At 32.8% G+C, this 19610-nt stretch overlaps 1 protein-coding gene across 3 annotated transcripts in view; it reads right to left on the bottom strand.

Moving 5' to 3' along the window:
• sema4d (sema domain, immunoglobulin domain (Ig), transmembrane domain (TM) and short cytoplasmic domain, (semaphorin) 4D) overlaps window positions 1-17837 on the bottom strand; it is a 133856-nt gene extending 116019 nt beyond the window's left edge. For 2 of the 3 annotated variants that reach the window (XM_056446024.1, XM_056446027.1), the window contains exon 1: window positions 17746-17837. The gene's annotated coding sequence lies outside the window, so the exon portion shown is untranslated. The other variant, XM_056446025.1, reaches the window with a different exon arrangement.
• Window positions 17838-19610: the final 1773 nt, after the last annotated feature.

Raw genomic sequence — 19610 nt, forward strand, 5'->3', positions numbered from 1 at the left:
TATGAGTGTGCGTGTGAATGTGAGAGTGGATGGGTGTTTCCCAATACTGGCTTGTGGCTGGAAGGGCATCCGCTGCGTAAAACATATGCTGGAATAGTTGACGGTTCATCCCACTTTGGTGACCCCTGGTTAATAATGGAATAAGCCGAAGAAAAATCAATGATGAATGAATGTGACTTCAAGTAGAATATGTTTACAGCCTTTTCTTTTACAGTATATTCCAAGACAATAATAGTTTTATTTAAGGAACAGACCATATTTAATAAATATCCTACCTTCACCACAGGTTTAGAGCTGTGCATGTTCATAACCACATTGTGCATGATCACAGAGTTGCATTTTTGAATGTAATGAACCTAAAGCGCAAATGTGATTTTGGGATGGAGAGCACATGGAAATAGAGCTCAGCAGTTGAAAAGGTCAGAACGAGGGTGGAAAATGATCATGTGCAACTAAATTACGACTTTAAGAGACCTTGACCAGCTTCAGGGAGAAAAATAAAAAGCTACAGAACATAAAAACACGGCCTGTTTTCAATATTCAAGGCACTGACCTCCCAACAGAAAAATTCTCCACATTTCGTTTCTTTTCAAAACACACCCAGCAGAAATAGATCTCGGAAAATTCTGGTTTTACTCCACGAACCAGACAGAAAACATCTGCATTAATAACACTAGATAAAGTTCAATCAAGAAAAACATTGATGTTCGCTTAAAAATGCCTGAGCAGCAACTGAAAAGTAGTTTTAAAAAGTGAACGTTTGAAGGTTTTCAGTGTAAAGTAAGATTTTGAAAGTCTGGTATTTTTAAAGTTAAATGGACCTAAGAACAGAAAATATTTCCATTTTCTCAGTATATGCATTTTATATTAGAAAATTTTCCAATGAATCTGATGTGGTTTATTTGAATCAACCTTTAAATCTCACCGCTTAAGCCAACTCTTCTCTGATTGGTCATCCTGTCCCCTTCCATAAACCAACTCTGCTCTGATTGGTCATCCCGCTCCTTTCATAAACCAACTCTGCTCTGCTTAGTCATCCCACTCCTTTCATAAGCCAACTCTGCTCTGATTGGTCATCCCGCTCCTTTCCAAAGCCAACTCTGCTCTGATTGGCTTTCCAGTCCCCTTCCATAAACTTACTTTGCTCTGATTGGTCGTCCCGCTCCTTTCATAAGCCAACTCTGCTCTGATTGGTCATTCAGTCCCCTTCCTTAAAACAACTCTGCTCTGACTGGTCATCCCGCTCCCTTATTAAGCTAACTCTACTCTAATTGGTCATCCAGACCCCTTCCATAAACCTACTTTCCTCTGATTGGTCGTCCCGATCCTTTCATAAGCCCACTTTGCTCTGATTGGTCATCCAGTCCCCTTCCTTAAAACAACTCTGCTCTGATTGGTCATCCCGCTCCCTTAATAAGCTAACTCTAATTGGTCATCCAGACCCCTTCCATAAAACAATTCTGCTCTGATTGGTCATCCCACCATTTTCATAAGCCAATTCTTCTCCGTTTGGTCGTCCAGTTCCTTTCCATAAGCCAACTCTGCTCAGATTTGGTCATCCCGTCCCATTCCATAAACCAACTCTGCTCTGACTGGTCAACCCGCTCCTTTTTATAAGCCAACTCTACTCTGATTGGTCATCCCGCTTCTTTCATAAGCCAACTCTGCTCTGATTGGTCATTCTGATCCTTTTCATAAGCCAACTCTACTCTGATTGGTCATTCAGTCCCCTTCCATAAACAATTCAGCTCTGATTGGTCATCCCACTCCTTTCATAACCCAACTCTGCTCTGATTGGTCATCCCCGCTCCTTTTTATACACAAACTCTACTCTGATTGGTCATCCCACATCTTTCATAAGCCAACTCTGCTCTAGTTGGTCATCCTGCTCCTTTCATAAGCCAACTCTACTCTGATTAGTCTGCTGGCCAAGTCTGTTTTCATTTGTCTTTCTGTATCTCAACCAAAATGTTGTATTCTAAGGGAGGCAGAGATTATGTAAATGTGTTACTATAGTCACGTATATTGGTAGCAGAAAATCTGTATATATCTGTTGGTTTGTCTTAATGTGATTGTTCTTAATAGTTAAAATGTTAATAGTTAAAAATACACAATAAGAAAAATTCATAAGAGCCATGTAATAATGTTTTAACAAACTGCTAGCAGGTTTTATAGGTACTGTTGTCACACAGCCCAACACAAGCAGCTGCTGTTAACAACGTGAATAGTGAATAATCATTATTATTTCCCAAAAAGGAATGTGTGCTGCCATTAGCCTTATCTGGTCAAAAACAACACCCGTGTCCGAGAACTCGTGGCACGCAAGTGAAATCCAGTTGCACAAACACAATGAGGTCTTTCAGCTCAGAGATGCTTCAAAACAGCAGCATGGCCTTCCAATAAATCGATTATCTCTGGAATGAGCCTGTTTTAGCTGGGTAAAAATGATTATCCCACACAAGAGCAAGTCTCATTCCGTGACCCGACACAACCTGACGGTTAATCAAGTTCACCTGAAATCCTGATTTACTCAATTGACTTTCCTGTTCATGCTTGCGGCCTCACTGAAAATGATACACCACTGCATGTTGAGTGTTACATTAGAAAATACATACAGACAGATATCAATAGCCAGCCTAATCTCACAAGGAAACGTAATTATTTTGTAATTTGTCAGTTAGTAGCTAATTCTTTCAAGTTCAGTCATGTATGATTGTTAAAGGAGACCCGGGACCAAACCCTACCCTCATTGGGAGATGAGCAAATCGTACTAAATGTGTACCAATGAAATTGTACGAATTCATATGAATTAGCCACTGAATCAAAATTGACACCATTGGACTGTTCCAGTGATCATAAATCAGCATTTTAGAATGATTTATGAAGGATCACATAGGGTTGGGTCGATAGACAATGCCATCGTCCAATTATTGTAATAATTGCTTAGTAATTTGCTTGGTAATTTTAGCGAAAACCTCAGATACTGTTGGCCGGTTCCTGTTGGTTGTGCATCTTTTTTACCAACCAAGGTACGACGCCATTATAATGACAGATCACTCTGCCTATTCATGCCAGAGTCCCGCAAAAAAATTGATTGACAGGTGGTAATTTGTGTTTAACTTATCTTTATTTATTTATGATTTGGTTATGGGTAAAACAAAGACCATGCGGGTCAGGTATTTGAAACGGTAGGCTAAAAATAATTAATTCGTTATGAATTAAATAATTATTCATAAATAAATAATTCACCGCCGCCTACAACGATGCCATCGTCAACCGCGATGTTTCACATTAGACATCGAACGATGCCAAATTGGTCGACGTCACCCAACCCTAGATCACGTGATACTAAATAACACAAAAAGATCTGTGTTGATGGTAAAAAATAAATAAATAAATAAATAATTCACTGTAATTCATTACGAAGATGTTTTAAAAACGTTTTAAACTTGCAAAACTCATTCTTGACCACATTTGATGATGATTGATGATCACAGAGAGCTCAACAGATCTTTTAATCCCGGTTGCTTTGCGCGTGCCCTCTCTTGTTGACATGATTATTGGGTTACTAGGGAGACATGGTAATATGAGTCTGTCAATCAATTCAGTGGGCGGGGAAACCACACTCCTACATTACGTTAGAATCGCCATTTAACGTCAGGAATTAATAAAGATTTAATAAAATTATTGTCTTTATATCACCCTAATATGACTGTGGACACACTATACCCACACAGTTGTGTCCAAATAGCTTCCAAAAGATGATTTTTATCAAAGGTGCCCTTTAAACTAGTAAAGGATGAGTAAATGATGACAGAGTTTACATTTTTGAATGAACTATCCTTTTAACAACAGAATCTTCATTATTTTGCGTGAACTATGCTTTAATAACAGTCTTCATTTTCGCATGAGCTATCCCTTTAAAACAGAATCTTTATTTTTGTGTGAACTATCCCTTTAAAGACTTTAAATGACTTTTATATTCATACACAAAGCATCTGAAAAAACAGCACAGGAGATGTTTTAAGTCATAGATGTCCTTGGCTTTAACTAAAGCATTCCACTAGATTGACTGCAGACTCCTTTTGAACTCTGACCTTCAATTACCAGGAGTTTCTTCGCATGCCAAGAAATACTAAACTCCAGAGGATAGGAGGAAAGGAAAAATAAGACGTTAAATGTGTGTGGGCCCAATATGACAAGATAAGAATAAAAACAGGCAAAGAAAGAGCCAAACAACAGCAGGAGGAACCGTAAGAAGCAAAAGCATCACTGTGTTCAGTCTTTAAGAAAGTCTATGTGAGCAACATCTGATCTTACATTAAAGACAAATAGGCAAATAAGGCAAATGAAAACAGTAACTCCATTCTTAATGTGGTCTGAAGGAGCATGTGACACTGAAGACTAAAGTAAAGATCCTAAAAGTCCAGCATTAAATCATGGGTAGACTTTTTTTAGACAAAAAGCTATTAAAAATTCTAATATTATTACTTTTTGAAATAAGGGTCTTGAGTAGAAGAGAATATATATAGATATATATATATATATAATATATATATATATATATATATAATATATATATATATATATATATATATATATGTTAATTTATTTATATATTTATTTATATAGTTATTCATTTATATATATATATATATATATATATATATATATATATATATATATATATATATATATAGATATATATATATACTATATATAAATATAAATATATAATATATATATATATATATATATATATATATATATATATATAAATAAATATAAATATATAAATATATATATATAAATAAATATAAATATATATATATAAATATATTAAAAAAAAAAAAATATATATATATATATATATATATATATATATATAAAAATAAATATAATATATATATAATATATATATATATATATATATATATATATATATTATATATATATATATATATATATATAAATAAATATAAAATAAGATATATATATATATATAAATAAATATAAATATATAATATATATATATATAAATAAATAATATAAATATATATATATAAATAAATATATTAAAAAAAAAAAATATATATATATATAATATATATATATATATATATATATATATATATATATTATATATATATATATATATATAATATATATATATATATATATATATATCTATATAAATATATATATATTTATATATATATAGCTCTGCACAGTTTGATCCAAATAATCAAGGTGTTCAAAACTACTACACACTACTAAATCAGCTGTATTTGATTAGGTTGCAGCAAAACTGTGCAGAGCTGCGGCACCTCCAGGAATTGTGTTCGAGACCTATGATCTAAATGAATGAAATCTTCCCAAATAGATCTATTCAAATGACAATCACATCACAATATACATCACATTAATACAAAATGTCGCAATGTCAGATTTTTCCCATATTGTGCAGGTATAACCTTGTGCCTCCCGCACGTTTTAGACACGATATGTGAACAACCCCTTACACAGAAATATAAGAGTTTACTTTAAAGGTTCTGTGAAATTAAACAACACGTTTTAGATGTTAGTTCCAGTGTCTTAGTTTTAGGATATCTTTAGCTAGTGTGCTAATAGAAAGAATTTCGCATTTAGAAAATATTAATCTTGTAGTTTATCACTTCCGTCTAAATCGATCGAATTTGTTTCACTTCACCTCATACTTCAGTATCTCATCAAATCTTCTGACCAATCAAATGCCTCTCTAGAATCTGACATGCCCCGCCCCCTTTAAGACACTTCTCTTAATGCCCTTCATCTCAACCACTCCCCCTGGCAGAGCTGTAATAAAAACAACACAACTGCCTGTTTTTTCTAAAGCTACTCTAAGCCCCACCTTCTTTTCATTCAACGTCAAACATAAAAAAATAAAATAAAAAATAAAAATAAAAAAATATATATATAATAATGATAATAATAATAATAATTATATATGTATATATGTATGTATGTATGTATGTATGTATGTATGTAGGTATATATATATATATATATATATATATATATATATATATATATATATATATATATATATATATATATATATATAGATATATAAATAAAACATTTCAAAGCACATCACAGGACCTTAAGGCTGAAAACTGGTCAGAGCAGCATAATTTAGTCAGGCTTGTATGCATTTTATGTACATACACATTACACAGAATCATACAGAGCAACCTTAGCCTGAACTCTGTGCCAAATCTAATCCCTTAAAGGTTTATAAACTAATATGAATGACTGATATGCATGGAGAACACATCACTGGCCTGTCAGCTGGACCGTAACGCTCCCACTGTGCCTCGAGGCGTCATTATTATTCAGCCCTGTTATCGATCACAAAGCTCTGTTTACTTGCCATCTTTTCTTCTCACAAACAGAACTACAAAGCAGCAGCCATTTGAAGAAACCCTGTGGCTGATCTGAGACCTGTGCAGGTGCCGAGGCCAACATAAACTAGCCCTTGGTCAGATTAGAGGGGTAATTAGATCCAGAAAGGTAACAGAAGAAGGGCGTCCAATCTATCTGTCCATTTCATTCCTCTGAGAGATGGAGGGATGTTGGCAGAGGAACACAAAGCATGTCTCTGTGTTAGGCTCACAAATTTAAGAGTGCTACTTTTGTGTGTTTTTTTTAGAGAGAAGAAACATTAGACAGTGAACTGCTCTTTTCAGCATCTATAATGTGGACAGAGCAATAAAACAGGGTCAGAAAGCGGTATCGATGGACAGGGTTTAGATCCGATTGAGTTTCACTGGCGGTCCAAACTAATGAGTGACCACTGCTTTCACTCCAATCTAAAACTAATGGCTGTCAATCGCATTGGTTTATTGATTTATTTATTTATTTATTTATTGATGAATCTGCATGGCTGAACATTGTTTTTATTTCATGCATGAGTTTTGAGATGTTACACTATTTTTGGGGGGGATTTCCATAAAGCATCATCAGTGAGAAAGAGAAACATTCTAAATATATTTTATACATTTATTTTATAGCTTTTTTTATGAGTCTGCAATTTTAAGAGTGGAGAGCATGAGACCAATTCCTGTGATGCTCCAGGGACAGACGAGTCTTGCTGACATCCAGCTTCTCCAGCGCCTAGGCTGCAGCTCTGCACAAGACATTTGGCCATAGGAGAAATGGTCGTGCCCAACTGAGACTGTTTGACCCAACTGGTTTGACCCAACTGGTCGTGCCCAACCCTTCTCTCGAGGTTTTTTAATTCTTCACTTTCGCCAATTAGTGAGGTTTTTCCCTCTCCGCTGTCGCCACTGGCTTGCATGGTTCGGGATTTGTAGAGCTGCGCATCGTTGGAATTTCTCTTCAGTGTTTGGACTCTCAGTAGTGATTATTAAACCACACTGAACTGAGCTAAACTGAACTGAACTTAAATTTTGTGGACTTTGCATGTTCTCCCTGTGTTGGCGTGGGTTTCCTCCGGGTGCTCCGGTATCCCCCACAGTCCAAACACATGCGCTATAGGTGAATTGAAGAAACTAAATTGGCCGTAGTGTATGTGTGAATGTGAGTGTGTATGGATGTGTCCCAGTACTGGGTTGCAGCTGGAAGGGCATCCACTGTGTAAAACATGGATAAATTGGTGGTTCATTCCACTGCGGCGACCCCTGATGAAAAGGGACTTAGCTGAAGGAAAATTAATGAATGAATTTTAATCATATAGATATCTTTAAAAGATTTTTGGAGTTTGTTTCTCCACTTCAGCTAAACTGACATACACAAAATGTAAAAGTTTATGCAAATCTATATTCTGAAGGGTTTTAATGAGGGGTTTCCTAATAAATTATGAGTTTGATTTTATTATACGATATTTTAAAATGGATGAACTGATAAAATGATCTCTTAATATCTCAAATCCCCTTTATAAAAACTTTAACTTTCATTTTTAAATGAAATTAAATGAGATTTCTAACATAGAATATCAATCAATTTTAGAATCAACAAAAAAGTATGCTTTATGAGATGATGCCTGGTTTGCTTGATATTTAAAAACAATCCACCTCCACCATGTTCCAATTAACTTAATGTAATGTAAAGTGGAATGATTATACTTGTATATTTATTTACTTCATTAACGTTCATCTAATGTTCATTAAGCGGAATGGTTATACTTGTATATTTATTTAACTTCATTAACGTTCATCTAATGTTCATTAAGCGGAATGGTTATACTGTATATTATTACTTCATTAACGTTCATCTAATGTCTCATTAAGCGGATGGTTATACTTGTATATTTATTTACTTCATTAACGTTCATCTAATGTTCATTAAGCAGAATGGTTGTACTTGTATATTTATTTACTTCATTAACGTTCATCTAATGTTCATTAAGTGGAATGGTTGTACCTGTATATTTATTTACTTCATTAACGTTCATCTAATGTTCCATTAAGTGGAATGGTTGTACTTATTTATTTACTTCATTAACGTTCATCTAATGTTTCATTAAGCAGAATGGTTGTACTTATTATTTACTTCATTAACGGTCATCTAATGTTCATTAAGTGGAATGGTTGTACTTGTATATTTATTTACTTCATTAATGTTGATCTAATGTTCATTAAGTGGAATGGTTGTACTTATTTATTTACTTCATTAACGTTCATCTAATGTTCATTAAGTGGAATGGTTGTACTTATTTATTTACTTCATTAACGTCATCTAATGTTCAATAAGCGGAAATGGTTGTACTTATTGATTTACTTCATTAACTTCATCTAATGTTCATTAAGCGGAATGGTTTCTTTGTATATTTATTTACTTCATTAACGTTCATCTAATGTTCATTAAGTGGAAGTGGTTGTACTTGTATATTTATTTACTTCACTAACGTTCATCTAATGTTCATTAAGTGGAATGGTTGTACTTGTATATTTATTTACTTCATTAACTTCATCTAATGTTCATTAAGCGGAATGGTTATACTTGTATATTTATTTACTTCATTAACGTTCATCTAATGTTCATTAAGCGGAATGGTTGTACTTGTATATTTATTTACTTCACTAACGTTCATCTAATGTTCATTAAGCGGAATGGTTGTACTTGTATATTTATTTACTTCATTAACGTTCATCTAATGTTCATTAAGCGGAATGGTTATACTTGTATATTTATTTACTTCATTAACGTTCATCTAATGTTCATTAAGCGGAATGGTTGTACCTGTATATTTATTTACTTCACTAACGTTTCATCTAATGTTCATTAAGGCGGAATGGTTGTACTTGTATATTTATTACTTCATTAATGTTCATCTAATGTTCATTAAGTGGAATGGTTTGTACTATTTATTTACTTCATTAAGGTTCATCTAATGTTCATTAAGCGGAATGGTTGCTTTGTATATTTATTTCCTTCATTAACGTTCATCTAATGTTCATTAAGGGAATGGTTGTACTTTGTATATTTATTTACTTCACTAACGTCATCTAATTGTTCATTAAGTGAATGGTTGTACCTTGTATATTTATTTACTTCACTAACGTTCATCTAATGTTCATTAAGCGGATGGTTGTACTTATTTATTAGCTTCATTAACGTTCATCTAATGTTCATTAAGTGAATGGTTGTACTTGTATATATTATTTACTTCATTAAGTTCATCTAATGTTCATTAAGTGGAATGGTTGTACTTGTATATTTATTTACTTCACTAAACGTTCATCTAATGTTCATTAAGTGGAATGGTTGGACTTGTATATTTATTACTTCACTAACGTTCATCTAATGTTCATTAAGCGGAATGGTTGTACTTGTATATTTATTTACTTCATTAATGTTCATCTAATGTTCATTAAGTGGAATGGTTGTACTTATTTATTTACTTCATTAACGTTCATCTAATGTTCATTAAGCAGAATGGTTGTACTTGTATATTTATTTACTTCATTAACGTTCATCTAATGTTCATTAAGTGGAATGGTTGTACTTATTTATTGAGCTTCATTAATGTTCATCTAATGTTCATTAAGCGGAATGGTTCTTTGTATATTATTTACTTCACTAACGTTTATCTAATGTTCATTAAGTGGAATGGTTGTACTTGTATATTTATTTACTTCACTAACGTTCATCTAATGTTCATTAAGTGGAATGGTTATACTTGTATATTTATTTACTTCACTAACGTTCATCTAATGTTCAATTAAGTGGAATGGTTGTATTTGTATATGTTATTTACTTCACTAACGTTCATCTAATGTTCATTAAGCGGAATGGTTGTATTTGTATATTTATTTACTTTATTAATGTTCATCTAATGTTCATTAAGCGGAATGGTTGTACTTGTATAGTTATTTACTTCATTAACGTTCATCTAATGTTCATTAAGCGGAATGGTTATACTTGTATATTTATTTACTTTATTAACGTTCATCTAATGTTCATTAAGTGGAATGGTTGTACTGTGTATATTTATTTACTTCATTAACGTTCATCTAATGTTCATTAATTGGAATGGGTTGTACCTGTATATTGATTTACTTTATACGTTCATCCTATGTTCATTAAGCGGAATGGTTATACTTGTATATTTATTTACTTCATTAACGTTCATCTAATGTCATAAGCTGGAATGGTTTTGTAGTGTATATTTATTTACTTCAACTAACGTCATCTAATGTTCATTAGCGGAATGGTTGTACTTATTTATTTACTTTATTAACGTTCATCTAATGTTCATTAAGCGGAATGGTTGTACTTGTATATTTATTTACTTCATTAACGTTCATCTAATGTTCATTAAGCGGAATGGTTGTACTTATTTATTTACTTTATTAACGTTCATCTAATGTTCATTAAGCGGAATGGTTGTACTTGTATATTTATTTACTTCATTAACGTTCATCTAATGTTCATTAAGCGGAATGGTTGTACTTATTTATTTACTTATTAACGTTCATCTAATGTTCATTAAGCGGAATGGTTGTATTTGTATATTTATTTACTTCATTAACGTTCATCTAATGTTCATTAAGTGGAATGGTTATACTTGTATATTTTCACTTCATTAACGTTCATCTAATGTTCATTAGATCAATGGTCTCAAACTCAACTCCTGGAGGGCTGCAGCTCTGCAGAGTTTAGCTCCAACCACTTCCAACTCACACCTGCTTAATAGTCTCTAGTAGTCTTGAACATATTGATTAGTTGGATCAGCTGTGTTTGATTCGGGTTGGAGCAAACTGTGCAGAGTCACAGTCCTCCAGGAATCCAGTTTTAAACCTATGATTTAAATGAGCATTAGATCAACGAATAGATTGTCCTCACAAAAATTACAATTCTGTAATTATTTGCTCATCCTCCACTTGTTGAGCTTCTTCTGTTAAACACAAAGGAGATATTTTAAAGCATGTTGTAAACTGGTCGCCATTGACTTCCATATTTTTATGCCAAGCTGATTTCGCCAAGTAGATGTTCATAGATTAACATCAATATTGATCCCGGAACAACATTCCAGTCAGCCAATCAGAATTAAGGGACACGTTTACCATTTATGTGAAGTTTGGGCTCACAGTTAGCTTTATGCACTTCTACATGATTGTTATCCAACTACTACCCCCCTCTGATTTAAAGAATAATTTACAGTTATGGTTGAGTTTAGGGGTAGGCAATAGGTTTGGATAACACTTTTAAACAAAAATGATGTTCCAGGATCAACATAGTTAATCCAGGATCACATCTCACTTGGCAAAATCATGATGTGCTCTACAATGGAAGTCAATGGCTACTGGGTAACAACATGCTTCAAAATATCTTCTTTTGTGAAAACTGTAACCACTGACTTCCATAGCATTTGTTTTTCTTACTATGAAAGTCAGCGGTTACAGGTTCAGCTTTTTTTAATATCCATGTTTGTTTGTGCATCAATTTAATGTATTGCTCTACAATGGAAGTCAATGGCTACTGGGTAACAACATGCTTCAAAATATCTTCTTTTGTGTAAAAAAAAAAAGAAACTCAAGAAGTGTACAACCCCTTCAAAGTGAATAACGTTTCATTTTGGGTGAACTACCCTTTAAACGTTCTGTTGACACAAACATTAATACATATTTCACGTGAACTCATGCTATGATGCAACACTTGAACATACAGTTGAAGTCAGAATTATTAGCCCTCCTGAATATTTTTTTCCCCAATTTCTGTTTAAAAAGGAACAGTTTGCCATGATACTATTTTATATTTTCAAGATACTAGTATTCAGCTTAAAGTGACATTTAAAGACTTAACTAGGTTCATTAGGCAAGTTAGGGTAATTAGGAGAGTCATTGTATAATGATGGTCTGCTCTGTAGACAATCAGAAAAATATTATAACAATATTGACCTTGAGTTGGTTGTAAAAACTGCTTTTATTCTATAAACAAAAGAAATAAGACTTTCTCCAGAAGAAAAAAATATTATAGGGAATACTGTGAAAAAATCCTGAATCTGTTAAACATCATTCGGGAAATATTTGACAGAGAACAAAATTTAAAAAAAATTCACAGGAGGACGAATAATTTTGACTTCAACAGTAAGTAGGTCTGAATCTCAAAGGTTTGTTCTGAAAGTCTGGCTGTGCTTATCGACTGGCCGCTGGTGTTGGGTTCACAGGGATATTGGGTACCCATCTGATCCAGCGCCAGCTCATCTGGGTTACAGGATTCAATCATGTTCAACCATGAAGGCAGGTCATTGTCTGGCTGTGCTATCGACATGAACTACGTTCAGAAAAAACATATGGCATTTGATTGACTCACAAGATCATTTCCTCATTAAAATGTCCCGAGGGACTAATTTATCATCAATGAACCCATCGGGGGGGAGGCGAGTAATGGCATCTGCTCTAATTAATACAGCATCAAGATCAAGAAGGCTGAGTCCAGGATAAAATCTAAAAATGGCTATTGAGATGAACTATTGAAATGTGCAAAAACATTTAAAGTAGTGTGCTACAATGTTGTCATATAACCTTATTTGCAAGTGTAATTCAGCAAATTGTCACTCAAATGTATAATTTGAATAGTGCTTTTCATAATAAATATGGTTTCAAATATATTGTAATATCTTAACATGACTAACATTAACCACATTACACTTTAGATTGTCCATATATACAGTATATATAATTTTATGGGAGTAGATCAAGGTCACTATAACAAACACACACAGAGAGAGACCTTTAAATAGAGAGCTGTATAGTAATATGGGAAATGTTTAATCAAAACCGCATCAATTTATTGTCAGAGACCCAAAATTAAACTTTACTCATATTTACTCTACCTCAAGTGTTTCCAAACCTTTATGGGATTCTTTATTCTACTGAACCCAAAAGAAGATGTTTTGAGGAATGCTATTGACTATTGACTTCCATAGCATTTGTTTTTCTTACTATGAATGTCAATGGTTACATGTTTCTTAAAAATATATACTTGTTTGTGCATCAATTTATTGTTAAAGAGATAGTTCACCCAAAAATGAAACTTTACTCACTATTTAGTCTCCCTCAAGTGTTTTCAAACCCTTTATGAGTTTCTTTATTCTACTAAACAAAGAAGATAGTTTGAAGAAAGCTGAAAACCTGTAACCACAGACTTCCATAGCATTTGTTTTTCTTACTAAAAAGTCAATGGTTACAGGCTTTCAGCTTTCTTCAAAATATATACTTGTTTGTGTATCAATTTGCATCAGTTGATTGTTAAAGGGATAGTTCACCCAAAAATTAAACTTACTATTTACTCTCCCTTAAGTGTTTCCAAACCTTTATGAGACTCTTTATTTGGTTGAACACAAAAGATAGTTTGAGGAATGCTGAAAACTGTAACCATTGACTTCCATAGCATTTGTTTTTCTTACCATGAAAGTCAACGGTTACAGGTTCAGCTTTTTTTAATATATACTTGTTTGTGCAGGAATTTATTGTTAAAGAGACAGTTCACCCAAAAATTTAACTTTACTCACTATTTTCTCTGCGTCAAGTCTTTCCAAACCTTTATGAAATTCTTTATTCTACTGAACAAAGAGAAGATAGTTTGAGGAATGCTGAAAACTGTAACTATTGACCTCCATAGCATTTATTTTTCTTACTATGAAAGTCAATGGTTACAGGTTTCTTCAAAATATACTTGTTTGTGCATTAATTTATTGTTAAAGGGATAGTTCACATAAAAATTTTACTTTACTCACTATTTACTCTGCGTCAAGTGTTTCCAAACCTTTATGGGATTCTTTATTCTACTGAAAACAAAAGAAGATGTTTTGAGGAATGCTATTGACTATTGACTTCCATAGCATTTGTTTTTCTTACTATGAATGTCAATGGTTACGTTTCTTAAAAATATATACTTGTTTGTGCATCAACTTATTGTTAAAGAGATCGTTCACCCAAAAATTTAACTTTACTCACTATTTACTCTCCCTTAAGTGTTTCCAAACCTTTATGAGATTCTTTATTCTACTGAACAAAAAAAAGACAGTTTGAAGAAAGCTGAAAACTTGTAACCACAGACTTCCATAGTATTTGTTTTTCTTACTATGAAAGTCAATGGTTACAGGTTCAGCTTTTTCAAAATATATACTTGTTTGTGTATCAATTTATTGTTAAAGGGATAGTTCACCCAAAAATGAAACTTTACTCACTATTTACTCTGCGTCAAGTGTTTCCAAACCTTTATGAGATTCTTTATTCTACTGAACACAAAAGCAGATAGTTTGAAGAACGCCGAAAACTGTAACTATTGACTTCCATAGTATTTGTTTTTTCTTACCATAAAAGTCAACAGTTACAGGTTTTCAGCTTTCTTCAAATATATATTATATATATATATATATATATAATATATATATATATATATATATATATATATATATATATATATTGTGCATAAATTTATTGTTAAGCGGATAGTTCACCCAAAAATGAAAATTTCCTCTCTATTTACTCTACCTCAAGTGTTTCCAAACCTTTATGAGTTTCTTTAAGTTTGAGAAGAATGAGTTTTAGAGGAAAGACACTTTCTAACCTTTTTAAAGATTTGAAACAAGTCAAAGGCGATTAAAAGATGACAGAATTTTTGTTTTTGGCTGAATTAAAGACTCAAAGAAAGGTAAATAAAATTGTGTCAGGTCATCTTTTGGCAGTAGGATCATCAAATATTCCTTTCAAATGCTATAATTTATCTGGATGTACACTTGAAATCAACATAATATATACTGTACACATACTGTAATACGCTAAATAAAGAATAGTATTAAAACAGCACACATAGTATGCCATTCTGAACACATCTCAACTCTGTTTTCACGTGAAAAAACCACAAATAACTTAGGATAACTCTGTTTGTATATAAAGAACTTAACTGTTAAAAGCTATTAAGGCTGATTTATACTTCTGCATCAAGCGCACATGTATGGTCGGGCACAGCTTGCACCTCTCAAAAAATTTAACTACACATCACAATGACCAAGAATCTCATATTTATGTTAAATCCTTTGATATTATTAGGCAAGTTTCATATACACAAGTGTAAATATGTGATTCAATGTGACTAAAAAATTATTTTGAAACTCTTAAAGGACTTTCAAGTCGTAAAGCAAGCAGAACTGTAAATATACTGCGAAAACTAAACTCGTCTTTGCTATGATTATTGTTATGTGTACCTGCTCTTGTTCTTTATTTGTTTTTTCTCTCTCCTTTTTTCTTTTAGTTTCTTTGCTTACATATTTTATGCTAAAATGTGAATATCCTATTGTAAGATTTGTAATATTCAGCAAATGTTCAGCAAAAAAAAAAGTCAAAATGTTGCGTAGCGCAAGCTGTGACTGGTTGTTTTGGTAGCGGTGACAAGCGTGGGTGGTGCTGAGAGCCGTGAGCCTGATGGAGCGAGTGTTTACAAGTGTCGAGTCCCATGAAGGAGCTCCAGATGGAAACTTTTGTTATGCGTTTACCTTACGATTAAAGGTGTTGCATGTCCGCCAGTTCCCAACATTAAAAACCTAGTGTTTTGAAAGTGTTATTGCAGAGCAGTACAACCAGCATGCAGAAGTATAATGCACGACTACATGCAAGGTAGTCGCCGTGGGTCACGCCGATCCCTCGACGAAGTATAAATCAGCCTTTTGTTACTAGTTAATTAGTTAAAGTTAGTGACTAATACAGTCATAGTAACTAATAACCTCAGCTTCTCCGAATTTGATTGTAATGCAATAACGTGCACCTTTTGTAAAGATGCTTTGAAACAATAAGTGAAAAGCGCTAAACAAACACAAACTTGAATTGAATAAATTGGATTATGCAAAATTCACAAAGAATTAAGTCTAGTAATATAGTGATTTAAAAATAAATACTAGTGTTTGTTTTCATTCAAACAGAAAGGCCATGTAGTCCTTGAGGAAAAGAAAAGAAATTCAGAAAATTCACAGGTCAGATTTTAGGCATTAGGGGTCAAAGTGTCATGGACGTTTAATGATAACCCTGTGCTGACAGCCAACAATTCACATCAGGCTATATTCCTCCACTTATGAGCCACTTTTACCTGCTGCTATTTTAGACGGGCTTCAGACACCTGCTCTGAGAGATATGACTGGGTTGGGTTTCATCCAACATGTTTGAAATATTAAATGAATATTAATGCCAACAAGCACCAGAAACACCAAATGACTGTATAGAAAAATTCTACAATCTTATATGAAGGTAAATTTGGTTTTATATTCACACATTCAGACTATCTCCTTAATAATATAATTTCAGAAAACTATTCTTTGCCAATTGTAAAAAGTAAAATCATATAAGCAGCCAATGAATATTAAATTACAACAGTCGAATAGATAGTGCCAATGTGGTTTTAACGTCACAAAACTTACTTGCATGTGATTTCAGACCGAATATTCAAAGTACCGTGGTAAACAATATTGGGAGCATGGGACATTTCAGGACATTGCAAGCATTTACTTCTGATTTAATTAAATGGAATGCCATTATAAACTTATATTAGTATCTTAAAGACTGCTTGTTATATTTTATTACTTATTTTACTTAAACCTCACCTATTTGTATCCATTTTAACCTAAATTCTGATGTTCAGAAATATCAAATACAACTTGCAAAGCTTTTATTTCTCTAATAATAATGCCAGAAAAAGCACAAAGACCCTCAATAATTTATAACGTGGTCTCATTTTTGACCTAGAAGTCTCTTTTGTTGCTCAGATGAAAAGTCTGGGATAATTTATGCGAGTTTGACTGCAGACCTCCACATGACCCTAAAATACCAGACTAACACCACAACACAACTAACTAGTCAAACTTGTACTTAGTGCAAACTAACACATGCTAACCGTATTTGAGCAAACAGTTAACGTCAAGATACAGTTGCTATCGGCAAATGAGCATTCTATCATTTAAAAACGACCAGCATTTTATATTTATATTCATATCATCGGTCGTTTCTTAACTAAAAACACAACAAGCCTAAAATAAACCTGCTAGCAAACAGCCGCGGATGGTAAAACTGCAGTGTATTATCGTGAAAAGGAGAATGAAGAACCTGCTGTAAACGATCCAACCCGGAGGAACAAGTGCAGCTCAAAGTCCTCAAACCTCCCGAGATCAGAGTCCATAGAAACAGGAGAAAAACAATCCTCAAGCCCCGCAAACACACCGCGAATGAATCCCGAACAGACACTCACCCGTGCGGCGACTAGTGCAGCTCCGCGCGACGGTTAAACGGTTAAAGTTTAAAGAGTTTGTGAGAGCTGAATCTGATGCCGTGCAGTTGTCTCTCTCTCTCGACTATGTGTGTGTGAGTGAGTGAGTGAGCGAGCAAGAGAGAGAGAGAGAGAAGGGGAAAGAGAGAGAGAGGTGCATTGAGGTAAAGTTGGTTTTGGCTTCGCACATTCAGTTTCTCCTCAATAATATGATTTCATAATAGTAAATTGTAAACAGTGAAATCATATTAGCCGCCAATGACTATCAATATAAGCTGCAACATTATTCCCAATCTATTAAATAGCGCTAATGTTGTTTTAACCCTTTAACTGCCTGCTCTACCTAATGGTTGGCCATTATTTGACTGTGTTGAATAATGGTTTACACTACACAGCCTTGTTGGCTTACTAAAAAAATAAAATAAATCAAACAAACATAATCCTGTTACACTACTACACTTGATTTTGGTTTTATTGTCAAAAAAACAACAAGAAAGCATGTTAAATGAGCAGTTATTTATGGCATACTTCAAAAATAAAGATAATTTCGTTTTTTTTTATAAAAAAAAAAGTTTATTTTTAATATTTTTTAAAACAAATTGCTCTTACACTTCATATTTTAAGATTTGTCATAGTATATGTATTAATTCGGGTACTTTTACCATAAACCAACATATCAACCAATTGGTAGAGGTTGACATTTTAGAAATTATGGGATGTGTTGAAAAAATGCATTGAGTGTGTTACGTAGCGTTTAATTTTTTTAAGTCATACTTACCTGCGATTTCAGACTGAATATTAAACAGTACTATGGTTAACAATAGTGATCTTGTTGTCACTGCTCAAAAATGAACAAATGTTGATAAACCAACTTTACCTCACTGTGAATAATATTGATATGAATATAATTAAGAAAGCGATTGAAGACATTGTGGAACCATTAACCTATATTTGTAATAGATCTTTCCAATCTGGTAAATTTCCAAATCAAATGAAAATTGCTAAGATAATTCCACTTTATAAATCTGGAGATGAACAATACTTTACAAATAATAGGCCTGTATTATCTCAGTTTTCAAAAATTTTAGAAAAACTTTTTGTTGAAAGGCTTAATAATTTTCCTTGAAAGTAAAATACCCTTTTAGCTGATGAGCAATGTGGGTTCAGGGAAAATAGATCAACAGAAATTGAAACCAACTTTACTTCACTGTGAATAATATTGATATGAATGCTTTGACACAATCTACATTGTAAAAGCGCTATACAAATAAAGGTGAATTGAGGAAATTACTATTAAGATAGATAAAAAGGAGAAGGTAGTTGGATTTTTTATAGATTTAAAGAAGGCATTTGATACAATAAATCATAATATATTGGTAAATTAATTAGAAAGGTATTGTATTAGAGGAGTAGTCTTAGACTGGATAAGCAGTTATTTAAAAAAAAAATAGGCAACAGTTCGTGTTAATTGGCAATCATAAATCTACATACCTAAATGTAAATTGTGGCACACCACAAAGATCAGTTTTAGGTCGAATATTGTTTATAATTTATATTAATGATATGTGTAAGATATCAGAGTTGTTTATTTATTTGCAGATGATACAAGTATTATTTGTTCTGGCATAATTTACCAAAACTTATGGAGTTGATTAAAACAAGTTAAATAAATTGAAATTGTTGTTTGACGTAAACAAATTATCATTAATATAAGTAAATCAAAGGTTATCTTATTCGGAAATTAAAAGTAGTCATAATATAGATTTACGAATTGATAATGAGTTTCTTACTAATTGATAAATTTCTTGGTGTTGTATTGGAACATAAATTAGTTGGAAACCGCAATA

The sequence above is a fragment of the Danio aesculapii genome, chromosome 21 (assembly GCF_903798145.1).
Source record: "Danio aesculapii chromosome 21, fDanAes4.1, whole genome shotgun sequence".
In the NCBI taxonomy this organism is placed as follows: Eukaryota; Metazoa; Chordata; class Actinopteri; order Cypriniformes; family Danionidae; genus Danio; species Danio aesculapii.